Source organism: Podarcis muralis, chromosome 3 (assembly GCF_964188315.1).
Source record: "Podarcis muralis chromosome 3, rPodMur119.hap1.1, whole genome shotgun sequence".
NCBI classification, from domain to species: Eukaryota; Metazoa; Chordata; class Lepidosauria; order Squamata; family Lacertidae; genus Podarcis; species Podarcis muralis.
Genome location: NC_135657.1, coordinates 1680089 through 1700477, shown reverse-complemented (window position 1 = coordinate 1700477; position 20389 = coordinate 1680089). Strand labels below are relative to the sequence as shown.

The 20389-nt window shown below is 48.2% G+C and overlaps 1 protein-coding gene across 2 annotated transcripts in view; it reads left to right on the top strand.

Annotated features, from left to right (window-relative positions):
* The window catches only part of SELENOI (selenoprotein I), a 54636-nt gene that overhangs the window by 11262 nt on the left and 22985 nt on the right, over positions 1-20389 (top strand). The window lies entirely within an intron of this gene.

Here is a 20389-nt window from a genome sequence, read left to right as displayed (position 1 = left end):
CAGCCTATTGACTTGACTTCCTTTTGGTGATTTTGTGTGTGTCCTTCTGGTGGTCATGTGGCCACCTGTCGTGGGCCCTAGCGAGTTAAAGCTGTTTGCAGCTGGCTTCTCCATCCTAGGCCCCCACAACATGTGCTAGGAAAGAGTTTAGGCCCTGCAGGGCGATCGGGTGGGTCCTTCTCAGTTGCCCTGCCTGCGCTCTGGAGATGCATTTGTCTCCTTTCCTGGTGACATTCCAAGACGAAGTTCTTTGTCCTGGCAAGCCTTTGGTTGGCTCTTAGAGTCTAGTCTTGTTTGACTTTTCTGGCAGCCTGTTTCCTTGGCAGTATTTGATTTATATTGTCTGCTGTCTCCTGGGAATTTTTTGTAGTGTGCCTCTTTATTGACGTGTGTGTGTCTTTCATCTTCTTGTGAGCCACTTTGAGTGCCTCATGTGGAGCAGGGATATAAACCAGGAGTGAGGAACCTGTGGCTCTCCAGATAGTTCTAGACTACAACTTGTAACAACTCCCTTCATGTGTGAAAAGGATCTGGGGGTCTTAGTAGACCACAAGCTAAACATGAGCCAACCATGTGATGCAGCACCAAAAAAAATATGAATGCTATTCTAGGCTGTATCAACAGAAGTTGAGTGTCCGTATCAAGGAAAGTAATAGTACCACTCTCTTCTGCCTTAGTCAGACTCCAGCTGGAGTCCTGGGTCCAGTTCTGGGCACCACAATTTAAGAAGGATGTGGACAAGCTGGAAGGTGTGCAGAGGAGGGCAACCAAGAGGATCAAGGGTCTGGGAACTAAGCCTTATGAGGAGTGGTTGAAGGAGCTGGGTATGTTTAGCCTGGAAAAGAGGAGATTGAGAGGAGATAGGATAGTCATCCGAAAGGCTGCCCCAGGGAAGATGTAACAAGCTGGTTGTCTTCTGCTCCAGAGGATAGAAACACCGGGGATAATTTCCCGACAGTCCGATCTGTTTGACAGTGGAACGGTCTCCCTCGGGAGGTGGTGGACTGTGTTTCTCTGGAGGTTTTTAAGCAGAGGTTGGATGGTCACTTGACTTGTCATGGAAGCTTCAGTTGAGATCCCTTCACTGCAGAGGGTTAGGCTGCACAATTTCATGGTCCTTTGGTGAGCCTGGCTGGGGCTGATGGGAACTGCAGTGCCGCAATGACTGCAGAGGAACAGGTCAGGGAATGCTGGTTGTGGCTTCCCAGGGTTTCTTTCCAGGGACTTTTCTAGCCCTACCTGGATATTGTTCCTACAAGGGTGACTAGGAGGCTACCTGTTGTTGAGTCAGAGCACTGGTCCATCTAGCACAGTACTGACTTGCAGTGGGTCCCTGGAGTTTCAGACAAGGAATCTGCCTGGAGATCATGTGGGTTGAACCTGGTGGCCTTCTGGTGTGATTCAGGCGCTCCACCCACTGAGCAATGCACCTTCCCTGGGGAAGCGTTCTTAGATGAGCAGGCAGCCAGAGGTGCATTGCAGTAAACTGCCCTTTTCTTGCTAAGTGAGCTGTAATTAGCTGGGCAGCCTGGCTGACTTTTAATTTATGAGCAGATCTGCGCAGGTGACTAGCACCTCCCCAACATTCTCCTCTGACTTTTTGGGGGTCCATTTGGGAAATTCCTTTTTGCGTGTTGCAAGATCGCTACTTTCCCGAATTGGGTGTAAAGTGTGAAACATCCCACGTGAAGCATGATGGATTTTTTTCACGGCTAAGCTACCAGATTGGTGATCCTCTTGTAAATGTCTGTAACCAGAGAGGTTTGTTTTTTTTGGGGGGGGGGGGGTCCAGTGATCAGAGAAGGGAGGTGGGTGCGACATTTCTCGCTCTTCTTGTCCATCCCCTTGCCTCTGTTGCCCAGCCCACCTGCTCCCATCTCCTTGGATAGAATAGTACCGGTTTCCGGAATTGATTTTGTACACTAATATCCTGCCTCTTCCTTCTGTCGGTAGGTAGCTTGCTGCCTCTTATTTATTACTGTCTGGCCACGGTGTTTGCTCTGTCCTGCCTTTCATTGAATACATGCACCCAGAAGGGTTTCGCAAACAGAGCAGGAACAATAAGTGCACAATAAGCAAACTGTGGAACAGTAATAATAATAATAATAATAATTTATTATTTATACCCCGCCCATCTGGCTGAGTTTCCCCAGCCACTCTGGGCGGCTCCCAATCAGTGTTAAAACAGTACAGCGTTACATATTAAAAACTTCCCTGAACAGGGCTGCCTTAAGATGTCTTCTGAATAGTAAAATGGTCTGTAGTGTCATTAAGCATGCATAGTTCAAGTTGGTTAACTGCATGCTGGGATAAAGCTGTCTTTGTTGCCCGCCGATAGGCAGGCAGCGAAGGAGCCTGGGTGGGCCCTATTGTGCTGGGAAGGCAGGCAGGAAGCTCCATCTTCATCGCCTCCCTCCAGTCCAGCAAACTTGAAAGAGCAAAAGCAATAAGGAAATTTTATTAGAGAGGGACAAGGGCAGGCATAGGCAAACTCAGCCCTCCCGATATTTTTGGGACTACAACTCCCATCATCCCTGACCACTGGTCCTGTTAGCTAGGGATGATGGGAGTTGTAGTCCCGAAACATCTGGAGGGCTGAGTTTACCTATGGCTGGACAAGGGGAATGCCACTCTGAAACCAAATTGGACGGGGATGGTAAGTACTGTGTACTGTTCTAGTCGCCTCACCTCAAACAAAGACATTGTAGACCTGGGAAAGGCTCTAAAAATGATCAAGGAGATGGAGCAACTGGTGTTGTTTTGTTATTGTTTAGTCGTTTAGTCATGTCCGCCTCTTCGTGACCCCCTGAACCAGAGCACGCCAGGCCCTCCTGCCTTCCACTGCCTCCCGCATGCTGCCTCTACTCATGCTGGTAGCTTCGAGAACACTGTCCCACCATCTCGTCCTCTGTCGTCCCCTTCTCCTTGTGCCCTCCATCTTTCCCAACATCAGGGTCTTTTCCAGGGAGTCTTCTCTTCTCATGCGGTGGCCAAAGTCTTGGAGCCTCAGCTTCAGGATCTGTCCTTCCAGTGAGCACTCGGGGCTGATTTCCTTCCGAATGGAGAGGTTTGATCTTCTTGCAGTCCATGGGACTCTCAAGAGTCTCCTCCAGCACCAGAATTCAAAAGCATTCATTCTTCAACGATCAGCCTTCTTTATGGTCCAGCTCTCACTTCCATACATCACTACTGGGAAAACCATAGCTTGAACTATATCGTTAATGCTGTAGTTAAAGCAACTGGTGAGCAAATGTTGAAATGTTTGCAGAGGGCCCCTGCAGAGTGTTTGGTAAAATTCCTTCTCCCACTTGCGGCCCACAAATAGCGAAGAGAGTTTTGGCTCACCCCTGGTATAGGCTGCTCTTCTGAGAAGCTCCAGGTAGCTGCTTATCTTGACTATTTCCCTGTAATTGCGCTGTGCTTGCTATTTCCGCATGCAGCACATTGCAGTTGTGTCATTTTTTTATTTGTAGCTTCCTTGCAGGAGGGACCTGTTTTCTTGCTGACCTGTCTTAATGTCACCTGGTGAGCTTGTGACTGAGTAGGGGAGGAGAGCCACAGTTTACCCGCATAAAAATCCCAAACTTGACATGCCCTGCTTGCTCCATCATCAGTTCACCTTTAGGTTGGGAAACAATCTGGGGCATCTCCTGAGGAAGCTGGGCCTCAGTGACGTTGGGGGGCTGCTAGAACTGCTGTGCATGCGTGGATGCAGAAAGGAGCAGGTAATACAGGAGTTCAACAAAACTGGCGTCCTCCTCAGCTTGCATGTGCAGTCCTTTCCTCCCGGTCGAGAGATGAGCCAGGAGCTGTTCAAGGTCTCCTGCTCTGCTTCGCTGCAGTTTGCTCAGGGAAATACCTTTGATCATCGTGGAAACTGAATGATTTCCACGTAGGAACTTCAAATATTTGTTTTATTTCAGTGGCTGACAAAACGGAGATTAAATTTTAACTGTCAGGCATTTCAGCTCCTGCCTCCATCAGGTCCTCTGACGTGAATCAAAGGATGCTGTTGCCAAGGTGATTTTAGTTTAGATTTTGCTGCAACCTGCCAGAACCCAAACTTGTATGAAGCCCCCAAGCAGGGTGGATTTGATTTAAATGAAATCGATTTATATCACGATTTAAATCACTAGTCAGTAAGACTTGATTAAATTCATTTTTTTACAGAAAGGTTCACCCTTGCTGGTATAATCTTAATATTTACAACCAGATGAAGGCTTTGTTTTGGAGTCATAAATTTTCAGAGTAGTTTATACAGTTATATCAAAAATTACTGATTTGGTTATACCATTAGAAATACATAGATAATTATGAAATTATTGTTTATATTTAGACAATCTTTCTGCTGTACTTTATTGGAGAAAAATAACCATTTCCTTAAGAACAACTGAAACAATTTATTTAACTTAAACAACGCCTCCTGCCTCTTTTCCAGGAGGCGGCCAGCTCTCTGAGTGTCTGTCCCTTGTGTTGGGCTCTGAGAACAGGCTGGGGATGCTGAGTGTCCTTCGCGCTCCTCTGCCCATTGGTCTCTCTCTGCCTGGGCAGAAGGAGATTGTCTTGGATGTGGCACTGAGCGCCCCTGAACTGCTGTCCCAGGGAACAGGGTGGCTCACTTTGTGGTTGCCGTGACAACCGTGGCGCTGTCCCAATACGTTATCGGCCTGGCGCACGTGGCAGGACACACTATTGATCTGCTTTTTCTCAGGCAGGGAAGAGGGAAGGGTGTTGGAAAGCGGAGAATTTTAACACGCAGTCCTTTGTCATTGTCAGACCAGTGTCAAGGTTTAGGCTATCGGCAGCCTTTTTCCTCTGCAAGGGGCGCGGGGACTTGTTAGGATGGTCTGGATCCGAAAGCTGATGGATCCAGATGTATCTCAGAGGACTCTGGGCCAGGGGATTTCCCATATGATGTGGCTGGTGCTTCTTTCAAGAGTCCCAGTTGCTGTCTGGGATGTGAAGACGACTGTAGCCGTTGACGTGATTATATACTGCAGTCTATTGCGTTAAAATTTAAGTTCCGTTGACTTCAAATTCTAACCTCATAATTACAATAAAAGGAAGGAAGCAATAAAAATACAGTTGGAAATAAATATGAATACAGTGGTACCTCATGTTGCGTAACCTCCTGGTCACAGAATCTTCGGGTTACGTCCACGGCAAACCTGGAAGTGTATACTTCCGGCTTTCGCCGCATGCGCAGAAGCGCTCTGCGTGCCATGTGCATGTGCAGATGCGGCGCCTCTAGTTACGGATGGCTGCCCGAAGCCCGGGGTGCGCAGCGCTGCGCTCCCCGGGCTGCAGGCTGCTATCCGCAAGCCTTCGGAGCCTGCCGGGAACTCCCGCCGCGCTCAGAAGGCTTGCGGATAGCTTCCTGAAGCCTGGAGAGCGAGAGCCTGCATTCGCTCCATAGGATGTACACACATTTCCCCTTCATTTTTGGAGGGGAAAAAGTGCGTCCTATAGAGTGAAAAATATGGTAAATGCAATATACTCCCATAGAGACTAGCTTACACTGCGTTTAAAACCAAAATCGCATTTGGGTAGAAACTGTTTCTCAGGCGGCTGGTCCTAGTCTTTATAACCCTGTACCTTCTTCCAGAAGGCAGAAGCTGAAAGAGATCATTTCCGTGGTGCGCACTATCCTGCGCTATCTCTGCACCTTTCTTATGGCACCTGGAAGCATAGATTTGATCCAAGGTAGGGAGAGTGCACCCAATTATTCTCTCCGCAGTCTTTACAACCCTGGACAGCATTGTTTTTCCCCTGACCATGCAGCTCCCAAACCACACACACACACCACGTTTAGTGCAGTTCCATTAGTGGAGGCGTCCTGGGTGCTATTTGACCCGGTGCTGTTGACTGTCTTTCAATGGTTGAGGCCTGAGGATGTGGGAAAGACAGTTGGACGTGTTTGGCTGGTGGCTACCTGCCAATGACACTTGGACCGGTTGGGTTTTTGCAGAACATTCTCTGCAAGGTTATCTTTGAAAACAGCTTAGAAACGTAAGCTGATCAAAAAGAGGGCGGTGAGATTGCAACTAGGGAGTAGTAGATATGATCTGCTTGCAGGTTTCCCATAATGGGCATCTGTGGGCACCATTGCCTGATCCAGCAGATGGTCTTCTTGCGTTCAGCAGAACACAAGAACATTCTTGATGCCCCACACCCACTGTGCTTTCCAGCAACTGGTTTTCAGAAGCATTGCTCTTTATGAAGCATTGCTTCATTTTGTGTTCTGGGGGTTTGGGTTGGGTGTTCATCAATATGCGGATGACACCCAGCTCTACCTCTCTTTCAAAGCAGAACCAGTGAAGGCGGTGAAGGTCCTGTGTGAGTGCCTGGAGGTGGTTAGAGGATGGATGGCGGCTAACAGATTGAGGTTGAATCCTGACAAGACAGAAGTACTGTTTTTGGGGGGACAAGGGGCGGGCAAGTGTGGGGGACTCCTTGGTCCTGAATGGGGTAACTTTGCCCCTGAAGGACCAGGTGTGCAGCCTGGAAGTCATTTTGGACGCACAGCTGTCCATGGAGGCACAGGTCAATTCTGTGTCCAGGGTAGCTGTTTACCAGCTCCATCTGGTACACAGGCTGAGACCCTACCTGCCCGCCAACTGTCTCACCAGAGTGGTGCATGCTCCAGTTATCTCCTGCTTGGACTACTGCAATGCGCTTTACATGGGGCTACCTTTGAAGGTGACCCTGAAACTACAACTAACCCAGACTGTGGCAGCCAGACTGGGGACTGGGAGCGTCCGCCGAGACCACATAAGACCAATCTTGAAAGACCTACATTGGCTCCCAGTACGTTTCCGAGCACAATTCAAAGTGTTGGTGTTGACCTTGAAAGCCTTAAATGGCCTCAGCCCAGTATACCTGAAGGAGCATCGTTCTGCCCGGACACTGAGGTCCAGCTCCGAGGGCCTTCTGGCGGTTCCCTCACTGAGAGAAGCCAAGTTACAGGGAACCAGGCAGAGGGCCTTCTCAGTGGTGGCACCCACCCTGTGGAACGCCCTCCCACCAGACGTCAAAGAGAAGAACAACTACCAGACTTTTAGAAGGCAGCTGAAGGCAGCTTTTAATGTTTAATAGGTTATTGTATTTTAATACTTTGTTGGAAGCCGCCCAGAGTGGCTGGGGAAACCCAGCCAGATGGACGGGGTATAAATTATTATTATTATTATTATTAATCCCAGTTGGAAGGATGAAGGGGCGTTTTTTTAAAAAAAATTAAAGGGTTTTGAGGAAAGGGCATTCTTTTTGAGGGGTTTTTGATTATTTTGGCCCTGTGTGCCATTTAAAACTCTGCAAGCACAATAACATACTATGAAACGCCTTGGGAGCATGTGACTCTTGGTGTGGTCAACTCAGGGCCCACCAAGCATCTGATACATGAAACACAAGTTCCTCCAGGTTGCAAGTAGTCATACTCAGTAAGATATAAATACTTTCTTGGGCAGTATCCAGGCCAGTCAAGCTGCCTCCTTGCAATTTCGGGTTGACTGAGTTCATGTTGCCCCCGGTATCCTCTCCTCCTCTGCTCAGTCTATTGAGATAAAAACAAATCTGAACCATTAACAGGATAACGCTCCCTGAGGAGGACCAGCTCAAAGCTACAAAGTAGGTAGCAAGCTTTGAAGAACTCATCTCCATTTTATGTTCAATAAAGATTATTGGGCTTGAGGGTATGGTAAGAAAAAGAAGCCCCCAGTATTGGCCAAGGTGTCATTTCAGAAATAATAGGTAATGTCATTTCAGAATTAAAATGGAAGATGTTCTTTCTTGTCTCATGACTATGGTTGGCATTCAACTGTAGGTTCTACTTGGCGTATACCAGGCATAGGCAAACTCTGGCCCTCCAGATGTTTGGGACTACAATTCCCATCATCCCTAGCTAACAGGACCAGTGGTCAGGGATGATGGGAATTGTAGTCCCAAACATCTGGAGGGCCAGTTTGCCTGGGCCTGGCGTATACCCACTGACGTTAATGCATCTAGCGAGGGTCTTCCCAGATAGCTCAGACGGCAGAGCATGAGACTCTTAATCTCAGGGTTGCGGGTTCAGTCCCCACATTCGGGGCCAAAATGATTCCTGCACTCTAGAGGATTGGACAAGGTGACCCTCATGGTCCCTTCCAACTCTACAGCTCTATGATTCTACGTTAATTTCAGTGGGTGTATTCCGAGTAAACCTTAGTTGAATACCACCCGTTGTATATATGGGATGGGAGCCTGATATGCATATGGGACGGGCTCCATGCAGCAAGCTAGTGTTTGCCTCCCCCTCAAAAAATATATGAATGGTTGGATCCTGGCCAGCAGATTCACATTGCATGGTGCTAAACAGCTTCACCAAGCAGAGTGGTACAGCCATCCACTTAATGAACTCAGGACGCAAGGGAGAAACGTGCTAAGAGGAAGGCACACTTGGCAAATCCACACCGGGATCAACTCCCACCCAGAAACCAATGTCCCCACTGTGGAAGGACGTGTGGGTCCAGAATGGGCCTCCGCAGTCACTTACGGACTCACTTTTAAAACCGTGTTTATGGAAGACAATTTTACTTGGAAAGAAGGGATCGCCAAAGTAGAAGTATAGCCAAGGTGCCTTTCAATCCATATTTGTGGCAGACCAGTTTGCGTTGACACCGGCTTGCAGGATCAGTGGCTCTGACTCAGAGCATTCTTAGGAAACACTAAGGATATGGGAATGCTGGCACAGAATTGTATCACGAATCTGAATTGTATCTGAAGAGCTGGTAGGACTTGTCAAGGCTCCCAGTTGAGTGATCCTCTATCTGCGTTGCGTGAAAGTTCAGGCAGACTGCCTAGACGCAGCATCCTTCAGACAAGGGTGAGCTGGGATGCAAGCTCGCCCGTCTATTTCAGGATGAATAATAATGCTTGGCATTTGTGTGGCGCACTTCAGGTTATTTCTGTAACCCTTAAAACACTTCCGTAAGGCAGACGAGTGCTCTCAGTTGTTTTGAGTGGATATGCAATGGTGGTATACCCGCCTTAGGAGAGAGAACGCAAAAGCACTTCATGGTATGGCAAGTCCTGCTGGGCATGTTCAAAGCCTTGAGTGTGCCTGAAGTGGCTCCTTGGATCATGGCCACAGAGAGCTTGCCACATCCAATAAAAATATTCTCATTTATTTCCTTCCTCCTCCCCCCCGCCCCCGTGTGAGTGTGAGAAAGATGTGGCAATGTAATTTGTCAATAGCTTCCATATGAAAGAAATAGCCTGAAATGGTTAAAGGTCTGACCTCTCAGTGGAGGTGGGGTTTTTTTTTTGGGGGGGGGGGGTGATATGGAGAAATCTACTTCAGAGGTTTTCTGTTTGCAGTTATTTTACTTTTACTTCTTTTACGCCTAGACATTCTGTTGTTGTGCCCATAACCGGGGTTTAAGGTGCCATTTAAGCGCCTAGCTACCATATCTCAGAAACTGAGATATGGGGTCCCTTCCAACTCTACAATTTTATGGTTCTATCAGTATGGCTTGAAGGATGAGTAGCAGCAGCCTGGCAATTCTCAGAGGTTGTACAGAACTACTACTTACGTTTTCTCACACAGAGGCCTCTAATGAAATCAGTTTGTGGTCTTCTGTCTGGGGCAAGGTCCAGACCGCCTTGGCTGTTCCTGACATACCTAGAGCTTCAGCACAGGGAAAGCAGCCCATTGCAGACACCATTCCTTTGCTCTCTGCAGTCCTGGAAAGAAATCTTTGCTTTTGCCTTGTCAAAAGCCTTGATCCTAAGAAGAACCTTGTTCAGCTGGAGCAAACCAAAGGCCTGTCTAGTCTTCCTGCTTCCCACAGTGACTGAGAAGAAGACCACAAGCAGGGCATGAACGCAACAGCACTCAGTGGAAAAGGAGGATTTTGAAGACTCAAGCCTTTGCTTTCAAGGCTAAATTAATTTTTATTTAGCATGTTTTTTATGCTGATTTATAAAGCATTTCAAACAGTTGGAAAGCAAAGTGCAATCCATTAAAAAACGACAAGCAGTGAAATCTAAAACGGTCTGACAGACGGCAAATAAAGAGCAGCAGGTTTCATCCCTGATACGGGCCAGCGAAAAGGGCCTCTTTCTGAAAGATCCAGCAGAGCAAACCTATTTTTGCAGTTCTCCGAAAAAGAGGCGAAACAAAAATGACACGTAGCCGTCTACATTTTTGCAAAATAGAGGTGACTCTGGAGTGTGAATCTAAATGGGGCTACAATTGAAGCCATTTCCCAGGCAGAGCTTTGAACGGAGGGGATTGGCTCAGTCCAGAATCTGCATTTCAGCGGCGTTGACTGCTCTGCCTGCCCTCCTCCTCTGGGATCCCAGCGGAATGATTAAAGTCTTGCGGCTCAGGCAGTCTGAGGCCTTTGGTGTGCTTCTGCAATGCGCACAAAGGACGGAGAGCTGGGAATGGCTCTCCCTCGAGCTTGCCACTTGGCAGCCGCTGCCGCCTCTTGCTGACATGTTAGGAGGCCAGCATCATGTGCTGCAGCCCCAGAGAAAAACGCCACAGGGCTTTGGGCAGTGCTGCTTCACTTGCGCGCAGGTACCGTCTTCTCCCCATCTGGCTCCCTTTGGGACGAAAGGGAATCCAGCAGTTTCTCCCCTAGGGAAGAGGAGGCCCCCTCTTTCACGTGGGTCAGTTGCATTGCATCAGGTGTGGGTTGTGAATGCCTGGAAAGGCAGGTACTGTAGCTGCTTTGCTTGCCTCTGTGCAAGCAAATTGAATTCTGGTGCTGGAGAAGACTCTTGAGAGTCCCATGGACTGCAAGAAGATCCAACCGATCCATTCTGAAGGAAATCAGCCCTGAGTGCTCACTGGAAGGACAGGTCCTGAAGCTGAGGCTCCAAGACTTTGGCCACCTCATAAGAAGAGAAGACTCCCTGGAAAAGACCCTGATGCTGGGAAAGATGGAGGGCACAAGGAGAAGGGGACGACGGAGGGCGAGATGGTGGGACAGTGTTCTCGAAGCTACCAGCATGAGTTTGACCCAACTGCGGGAGGCAGTGGAAGGCAGGAGGGCCTGGCGTGCTCTGGTCCAGGGGGTCATGAAGAGGCGGACACGACTAAACAACAACAAAGTTCTGGGCTCAATGCATCTCTCTTCTTTTTTTACAAAAATTCTGCAGGCAAAAGCCAGTGATGCCTGATGAGGTTATGGGGCAAAGCTGAACCTAGTTGTACCTGGGGAGACCAGAGAGAGGCATCTGGCTGTACAGAGATGGACTGGATGTGGGGATGCAGCAGGCAGAACAAATGGCATAAGCTGTGGATCTTGCACAGCAAGCTTTGCACCCCATAATTCCTCCTCCTGCACAAGACTGTCTCCCTCCTCTTTGGAGCACCCTGGCTCCTTGAAATTGTATAATTCAGCAACCTCTGGCTTCTGAAACTTCCATCAGGCCACACAAACATTTCAGTCCCAGGTTTGCATCCAAAGGGACAAGAAACCTGCCTTGGAAACGCGGAGTTTCTTGGAAATCCTGCATCCTAGCCAATGTGCATTGTTTGCCAGCAGCTATAGAAGGGTTGCATGTATTAATATAGTTGCAAGGAGGTTTATAACGAAGGCCAGGCCTGGAGCAGTTTCAATTCTGTGTTGGAAAAAGAAAGACTGGAGCTAGTGGGAACTTGTTTTGGGCTGTTTGCAGTGGCCCTCTCTTAAACTCCAGATACACGAGGGGCACAAAGCAAAGGTGTCACTCTTGCAAATGTTGTTTAGTCGTTAGTCGCAAATAGTCTAATTATTTTTACAGGAACAGATCCCTGATAAGGGTAGTGCACGTCTGCCACAATCCAGACCTACTATCAAATGCAAAATGTTTCATAGTTTAGCATCCAGCTCATGGGTACCCCTTTCTAGCTCAGAGCTTGGAGGGTGGGTTGATAGTTTTGATACTCGGTTGTTGGGTTTTTTGCTATTACGTTATGAATTTTGTGTTTTTATGTTGTAAACTGCCCTGTGATCTTCAGATGAAGGACAGAGCTAAACTGTGGAACTCACTTGTGCAGGTGATGCTGAAAGCCAGAAACCTAGATGGCTTTAAAAGAGGAGTGTAAGTCTATCCATGGCCACTATCCATGATGGTGCACAGAGACTCGCCGAGCAGGCAGCTCAGTTCAGAGGCAGCTCATGGGCCATTTAAATGACCCCACATGGGCCGTTTGTGGCCCATAGGCCGCAGGTTGCCGACCCCTGGTTTAGCTCGTGGGTTAACTTTTGCCTGTGTGATGCCATAGCCCAGGGGTCAGCAAACTTTTTCAGCAGGGGGCCAGTCCACTGTCCCTCAGACCTTGTGGGGGGCCGGACTATATTTTGAAGGGAAAAAATGAACGAATTCCTATGCCCCACAAATAACCCAGAGATGCATTTTAAATAAAAGGACACATTCTACTCATGTAAAAACACGCTGATTCCTCAGGCCGGATTTAAAAGGTGATTGGGCCAGATCCGGCCCCCAGGCCTTAGTTTGCCTACTTCTGCCGTAGCCTCTAGAACAGGCTTCCTCAACCTCGGCCCTCCAGATGTTTTGAGACTACAATTCCCATCATCCCTGACCACTGGTCCTGCTAGCTAGGGATCGTGGGAGTTGAAGGCCAAAAACATCTGGAGGGCCAAGGTTAAGGAAGCCTGGTCTAGAAGGAGGAGAGGAGTATCTGTTACCGTGTTTTTGAATTCAGACATCAGCCCAGGCTCAAGTTAACCTTCCATTTGGCCCTGAGATGCTTCTGGAAACATGAGTCCTTTGAAAGGGTTGCGTATATCTACCGACAGACTTGTGTTTTTATCCTGACCGAGAGAGGTTTGGTTTTGCTGTCTTCCGGCTAAAGAAAATGTTGCTTCTGACTGATTCATGATGGGCTTAGTAATTGAACGTGGCTAATTAGGAGGGGCATTATTGCAGGGCAGGCTTGAGCGAGAGACACAGTCTCCTGGCACTTGAGCATTGAAGCTCTGCCGCGCTCATAATTCTGCAAAGAGATGATAGCTGGGAGGACGCCTCATCAAAAGGCAGTTTCTGTCGCTTGGCTGTGGAAATGCTATTTGCTGTGCTTTGCTTTATATGGCTGCCCATCAATAAAAATTCTCTCAGAGGCTTGCAAAATCAATTCCGCAGTATTTTTAAATACAAATTAATTAAAGCAAAAAAAAAATCGGTAAGAACAATGCCCTATTACAGAGACAGAATAAAACAGTTTGAAGCTCAGCTCAAAGCTGCGCTTCGAGAGACTGCATAAGGGTTACTTGAAATTGCATTGAAACAGCAAAGGTCTGCATTTACTGTGAAATATTTGTGGTTTTTCTGCAGAATATAATCCCACCCCACGCCCCCAGTAAAATAGACTTGGATTTTTATATTTGCTGTTTTGTAACCAACCCTTTTACTGGGACACGGGTGGCGCTGTGGGTTAAACCACAGAGCCTAGGACTTGCCGATCGGAAGGTCAGTGGTCTGAATCCCGTTGCTCGGTCCCTGCTCCTGCCAACCTAGCTGTTCGAAAGCACGCCAAAGTGCAAGTAGATAAATAGGTACCACTGTGGCGGGAAGGTAAACGGCGTTTCCGTGCGCTGCTCTGGTTCTCCAGAAGCGGCTTAGTCATGCTGGCCACATGACCCGAAAGCTGTACGCCGGCTCCCTCGGCCAGTAAAGCAAGATGAGCGCCGCAACCCCAGAGTCGGCCATGACTGGACCTAATGGTCAGGGGTCCCTTTACCTTTACCTTTTAACCAACACCTTTATAAAGAAGAGAGGAGATTGGCATGATTTTTCATTGACTTCTACCGAGCCTTATCTCTGTGATGTAATTATTTTTTCTTCTGAGTTGCTGTGGACTCTCCTATGCTGGGGGTGAGTCGCGAGATGGCTAAGATCGCAGATGATGCGAAATGGTTCAGGGTTCTTAAAGGGAAAAAAGGATTGTGAAAAGCTCCAAAAGGACCTCTCCAAAGTGAGTAAATGGGGCAGCAAATTTAGTGTAAACAAGTGCAAAGTTATGCACGTCGAGGCAAAGAAATCTAAATTTCACCAATAGGCAACTCCCCATTTTCACAGGGGTTGCGTTCTGAGGCACCAATCCTGCCCTGCTCCACCCCCGCCCCCTTGCAGTGCCGAAATTGGTGCACGCATGCCAGTCTTGCTCAAATGGGGAGTTGCCTATGCACACTTGTGGGATTTGAAGCAGTGCTGATGGTCCAGGAGCAGGTTCTTGGGGTTGGCATGAATAGCTGCGTGAAGACATCAACATAGTGCACAGCAGCTCTGGGAAAAGCAGGCTCCATGCTTGGGAAATCATTTCTTACGAAAACAATGTCAAAATTAACAAATTATACAGGCGTACAGCAAAGAAGACTGGTGTGTAATTCAGAATTGGAGAAAATTCATTGATGAGAAAAATAAATCATGCTCTTTTATGATATTTTAGACATTTATTTTCATACTAACACGCGAAATAAACTTCATGGAAAGGAACTGAGGGCCGTGCTCAGGTGCTTTCTCTGTAGGCTGGAGTTGCAGGTATCTTGTGTTCTCTTGGCAGCGGCTGGGCTCTGAAACCAGAGCAGGTGCTTCTGTAATGGGACCCGAGGCTATGTGATATCCAGGCTAAAGATTACACCAGTAATTGTGTCCCATATACCTTCCCTCCTGCCAGGTGAACTTCAGACCATGCCAGCCAGCTGCCACCTCCTCCTCCCCACCCCTCATTGCCAGAAAATGTCCCTGCATTGAAAGTCCATATCTCTGGAAGCTGTCCCTGCCAGCCTTGTCCAACCTTGTGCCCTCCAGACATTTTGGACTACAGCTCCCATCAGCCTCGACCATTGTAGAGCTGCCTCCTGGGACTGATGGGAGTTGTAGTCCTGAACACCAGCTTAGGCACGGCTGGCATCTAGACAGTTTAAGTAGCACCGTGCTAAAACTGTTTTCTGAAGGGGAAGCAGAAACTGTGGGTTTACGTCTCTAATTGAAGTGTGTTGTTTTCAAACTGCAGCACAGGACTATACCTAATCAGTGGTGCTTCTAGAGAAAATGAGCGACTTGGTTGCGATGGAGATGAACTAGTTTATTGTGGCGTTAGTTTTTGTAGGCTGGAAGTTCTTCCACCAAACTGGAACCTTCTGTCCACCAGGTCTGCCTTAGTTTCCAGCCAGAAACCGGAGTTAGCATGGCCCCTTGACTCTGAAATGATGAGTTCCAACACAGCACAGTGGTACCTTGGTTGTCGAACAGCTTAGTGTTCGAACAAATCGGCTCCCGAACGTCGCAAACCCGGAAGTGAGTGTTCCGGTTTGTGAATAATTTTTGGGAGCCAAACGTCTTCCTCAGCTTCTGGTTGGCTGCAGGAAGCTCCTGCAGCCAATCGGAAGCCGCACCTTGGTTTTCGAACAGTTTCAGGAGTCAAATGGACTCCTGGAACAGATTAAATTCGAGAACCAAGGTACAACTGTACAAGGTTATGGATGATGCCTTCCCTAGCTTCTGAGCTTGGAAAAAGGGCAATATATGTAAGACAAAGGAATGCTGTGTGATTTGGCATCTTTAGGATCTTGGAGCATGGATATGAGTTTTCTGGCCTGGTTTCCTGGCTAGTCTGGGCCATTCCTTTGAAATGGTAAATACCTATAGATACACAAAAGATGCTCATTTGGCAGGTCTGCTTTGCTGTTAACAGAAATTTGCCAGACCAAAAAGGAAGGATTTGCAAGTGAAAGAGCCATTGGGAAAAGTTTTCCAGGATGAACAGAGATGGTTTTGGGATTGGTCATCCCAAATAATCAAATGAAGTGTAATTTTCTCAGAGAATATTTCCTAAATTTTGAAGGGCAAAGGATTGGTTTTCTGTAGAGTGTGTTTCTGCTATGTGTCTGCACCCTAAAAAAATTATGATACCCCTCAGCCATGAAGCTTACCTTGGGCCAACCACCACCTCTCAGTCTCAAAGTTTACCTTGTACAGTGGTGCCCCGCAAGACAAATGCCTCGCAAGACGAAAAACCCGCTAGACGAAAGGGTTTTCCGTTTTTCGATGCGCTTCGCAAGACGATTTTCTCTATGGGCTTGCTTTGCAAGACGAAAACGTCTTGCGAGTCTTGCGATTTTTTTCGCTCCCCCCCCCCCTTTTTCTAAGCTGCTAAGCCGCTAATAGCCTTTTAGCCGCTAAGCCTTTAATAGCCGCTAAACCGCTAATAGCGCTAATCCGCTAAGCCGCTAATAGGATTGCTTCGCAAGACGAAAAAAACCGCTAAACGAAGAGACTCGCGGAATGGATTATTTTCGTCTTGCGAGGCACCACTGTATATCTTTGGGGCTGTCATTGGGGAGAGTGGCCACTGCTTCAAATGACCCATGCCAAAGGCAGCCTCAAGCTGCAAAGTGTGTTCATGTGTCAGCCTTGCGTATCTTCAGGAGGAAAGACAAGGAGGTTCCTTCACTGAGGCCTGGTCTGATGGCTCAGGTTAGGAGTCATAGTCATGCACTGACTAACTCTTTGCACCAACCACTTGCAAAGTAATAAGTGACCTGGTTGTTTGGCTTTGTAAGATGAGTTTAGGGTTATTCTAGCAAGGAGTCCTCCTAGGTGATTAAATTGAAACTTGATCTTGATTGCCTTCAGGTTTGAAGATTGATCTTGATTATCTTCTGCTGTGAAGATCGTGCCATCAAGCCAGCCTTCCCTCTAGTATTGCTCTGTCCCAGATCACCCAGCCTTCTTTTCTTCCTCCGCCTCCTATTCAGCACTTCCCATAATAGTAATCTGACTCTCTGGTGCTTAAAAGCCAAACAATTGAGAAATGAATGGTCTGGGGCTGCATCTCAGCAGGAGCTGTCAAGGGAAGAATGAATGGGATTATTATCTTCATCTAGTCCTTGGTGCTGTCCAAAATTACAAATATTAAGGTTGACTGATCTGTGGCAGGGCTTGTTTGTGTGCAAGCACTGGCGGCAGTGGTACTCAAAACTCAAACCCAACACCACTATAACCCACGTTCTTCTCTAAAGCAAGCAGAATTCTGTGACCTCTTTAAATTACACGTATGAAGCAAATTGCTGAGTACTGTAGATTTGGATGTCCTGGTTGGGTTTCCCCTCCTTGCTTGCTCCTGATGTTGCCAGGATACAAACCATGGTCTGGCTCAGCATTATGTCTCAAGCCAGGCTTCTCTCCAAAGAAACCATGAAAAGTAACAGGGCCAGCCCACCCATGAGGCAAGGTGAGGCGATCGCCTCAGGCAGCAGGATACACAGGGACGGCAGATCCAGCAACCAAGGAATGCATCGCTCACTGTCACAACAGCGGCTGCAGCACGCTCCTTGCAGGCCAGATCAGCCGGTTCTCACCAGCCCCAATAATAATAATAATTTATTTATACCCCACCCATCTGGCCGGGCCTCCAAAGCCACTCTACAGCGGCCTTTCAGCAGATAGGAGAAGCTGCTGGTCTCCTATTCACCAAAAGACCAGGAACAGCATCTTGGGCTGGTCACCCAGCCCAAACTGCCTCATAGGGTTGTTGTCGTACGGGTTAAATGAAGAGAGAACCATGTAATGCACTTTTAGCTCCATGGAGAAAAAGGTGGACTATAAATAAATAAAGTTAGTAAGTAATAACCAACAAAATAAACTCCCAAGCACTGAGTTTGCTGGTGGTGCTGAATACCTGGGTATACAAACAGCTTTAAGACCCTAACCCAGCCTTTGCCAGCCTGCTTTTGATGGCAACTTTCTTGCTATGGGAGTTGTAGGCAAAAGCAGTCAGTTGGCAAAGGAGGTCCTCATCCCTCCTTCCTTTACCTGCAGAAAAGAATAGATTTGGGAAGAGAGCTTTGCTTATCAGGAGGTATGAAGCCAACAAGAGCAAAACCTTTTGGCTTTGCAGATGGGATGTTAAATGTTTGACAGGTTGCCTTCTGGTGCTGCTGCTGCTTGTCTGCCACAGCTCAAGGCACAATGTTTACAGCCCTTCCTGCAGGGCCAAAATACTGGGTTTGCTACAGTGCAGGCAAAGCAAAGCACTCTGCTTGAGGGATCTTTACCACTTACTCCAAATGCTCAGGAGCAGCCTTTCCCGACTTCCGCAAGAAGGATAGAGATAATGGGATTTGAACAAATCTGCCAAGTACCCCCCTGCCATTAACTGAAATCTCATTACCTCCTAAATCGCTTGGTAGTTCTGTCCTTGGAGACGGAACGGAGCTGGTGAATCAGGTGCCAGGGAGGCTGGCCGGACGCCACTCAAGAGACCCAGCGGCGTAGCAAGGCGTCACTCACCCTGCTGGCCTGAAGCAGGCGGCTGTTGCACAGCAAAACTGACCTTCTGACTGACGTTGCCCATTTCTCAAGCGCTTCTGGGGCAGGACATGACGTTTGAGAGGGAGGGCGGTTGGAAGCATATATGGAGGGAAGCTCCATCATCTGGAATAATAACTCGGGTGGGATTATTGCAGCACCTTGGTGTGTTTGTTGTTATTGTTTAGTCGCTTAGTCGTGTCCGCCTCTTCATGGCCCCCTGGACCAGAGCACGCCAGGCCCTCCTGTCTTCCACTGCCTCTCGCAGTTGGGTCAAACACACGCTGGTAGCTTCAAGAACACTGTCCCACCATCTCGTCCTCTGTCGTCCCCTTCTCCTTGTGCCCTCCATCTTTCCCAACATCAGGGTCTTTTCCAGGGAGTCTTCTCTTCTCACGATGTGGCCAAAGTATTGGAGCCTCAGCTTCAGGATCTGTCCTTCCAGTGAGCACTCAGAACTGATTTCCTTCAGAATGGACAGGTTGGATCTTCTTGCAGTCATGGGACTCTCAAGAGTCTCCTCCAGCACCAGAATTCAAAAGCATCCATTCTTCGGCGATCAGCCTTCTTGATGGTCCAGCTCTCACTTGGTGTGTTTAGGAGACTTCTAACGTGCGGTTGGTCCAGGGGGTCACGAAGAGCCGGACACGACTAAACGACTAAACAACAACAACAAGCGTGCAGTTGTATGTGGCTGAGCTTCTGGCCTGTGGAAGCAGGTTGAGCCAGAACTCTCTCCCAGTGTGGTGTAGTGGTTAAGAGCGGTGGACTCATAATCTGGTGAACGGGGTTCGCTTCCCCGCTCCTCCACATGCAGCTGCTGGGTGACCTTGGGCCAGTCACACTTCTCTGAAGTCTCTCAGCCCCACTCACCTCACAGAGTGTTTGTTGTGGGGGAGGAAGGGAAAGGAGAATGTGAGCCGCTTTGAGACTCCTGAAGGGGAGTGAAAGGCGGGATATCAAATCCAAACTCCTCCTCCTCTTCTTCTTCTTCTTCTCCCGAAAGCAACCTCTGCCAAGCTGTTGGGCGCATGCCCTTGGCACCCTGGACCACCGCAATGGAAGAATTGCCCTTTCCCATGCTTTATCCCAGCTTTCTCTAACCTGGTGCCCTCCTGTTCTTTTGGAATACGGCTCCCATCAGCGCCAGCCAGTGTGGCTGTGTTGGCCTGGGCTCTTGGGAGTTGTCGTTTGAGAGCACCAGGTTGGGAAAGCTGGTGTTTGGTGTGCATTTCTCACTATAAGATCATAAGAGCCTGCTGGATCAGGCCAGTTCCCTAGGAGTGGGGAGTCTGCCATCGTAATGCTTGCTTTCCCCAGTACGTCTTGGGGACAGCCTGATCCCTGCATAGATCCAAGAGTGCCGCGTTTGACAGCCTGTTCCCTCCAGCTGCATCCTGCCTTGAAACTCAGACTAGGAGCAGACGTGGCATTGCCACCTACCGTGTTTTCCCTCTGTCCACCCCTTGCTTTGCTTACCATTTAGCCCAGTGGTTCCCAAAATGGGCCATATCACCCACCCATCCCTTTGGGGGGGACGGGACAGTGGGATTACCTGGGGGGTTGCTAAGATGCAGGGAGGGGGGACTGGAGGTGTAAAAGACTTATCAGACTTGTAAAACCTGGTGTCACTACATCAAGTTATTTTTATTATTTATATACAGTGGTACCTCGCAAGACGAATGCCTCGCAAGACGAAAAACTCGCTAGACGAAAGGGTTTTTTGTTTTTTGAGCTGCTTCGCAAGACGATTTTCCCTATGGGCTTGCTTCGCAAGACGGAAATGTCTTGCAAGTTTGTTTCCTTTTTCTTAACACCGTTAATACAGTTGCGACTTGACTTCGAGGAGCAACACATAGCACGCGGTGTGGTAGCCTTTTTTGAGGTTTTTGAAGACTTTGGTGATTTTTGAAGCTTTTCCAAAACTTTCCCGACACCGTGCTTCGCAAGACGAAAAAAATCGCAAGGCGACAAAACTCCCGGAACGAATTAATTTCGTCTTGCGAGGCACCACTGTAATTCCTATTCCACCCTTCGCCCGAGGACCACAGGGCATTTTACGATACAAATAAGGAAGCAAAAAACAATA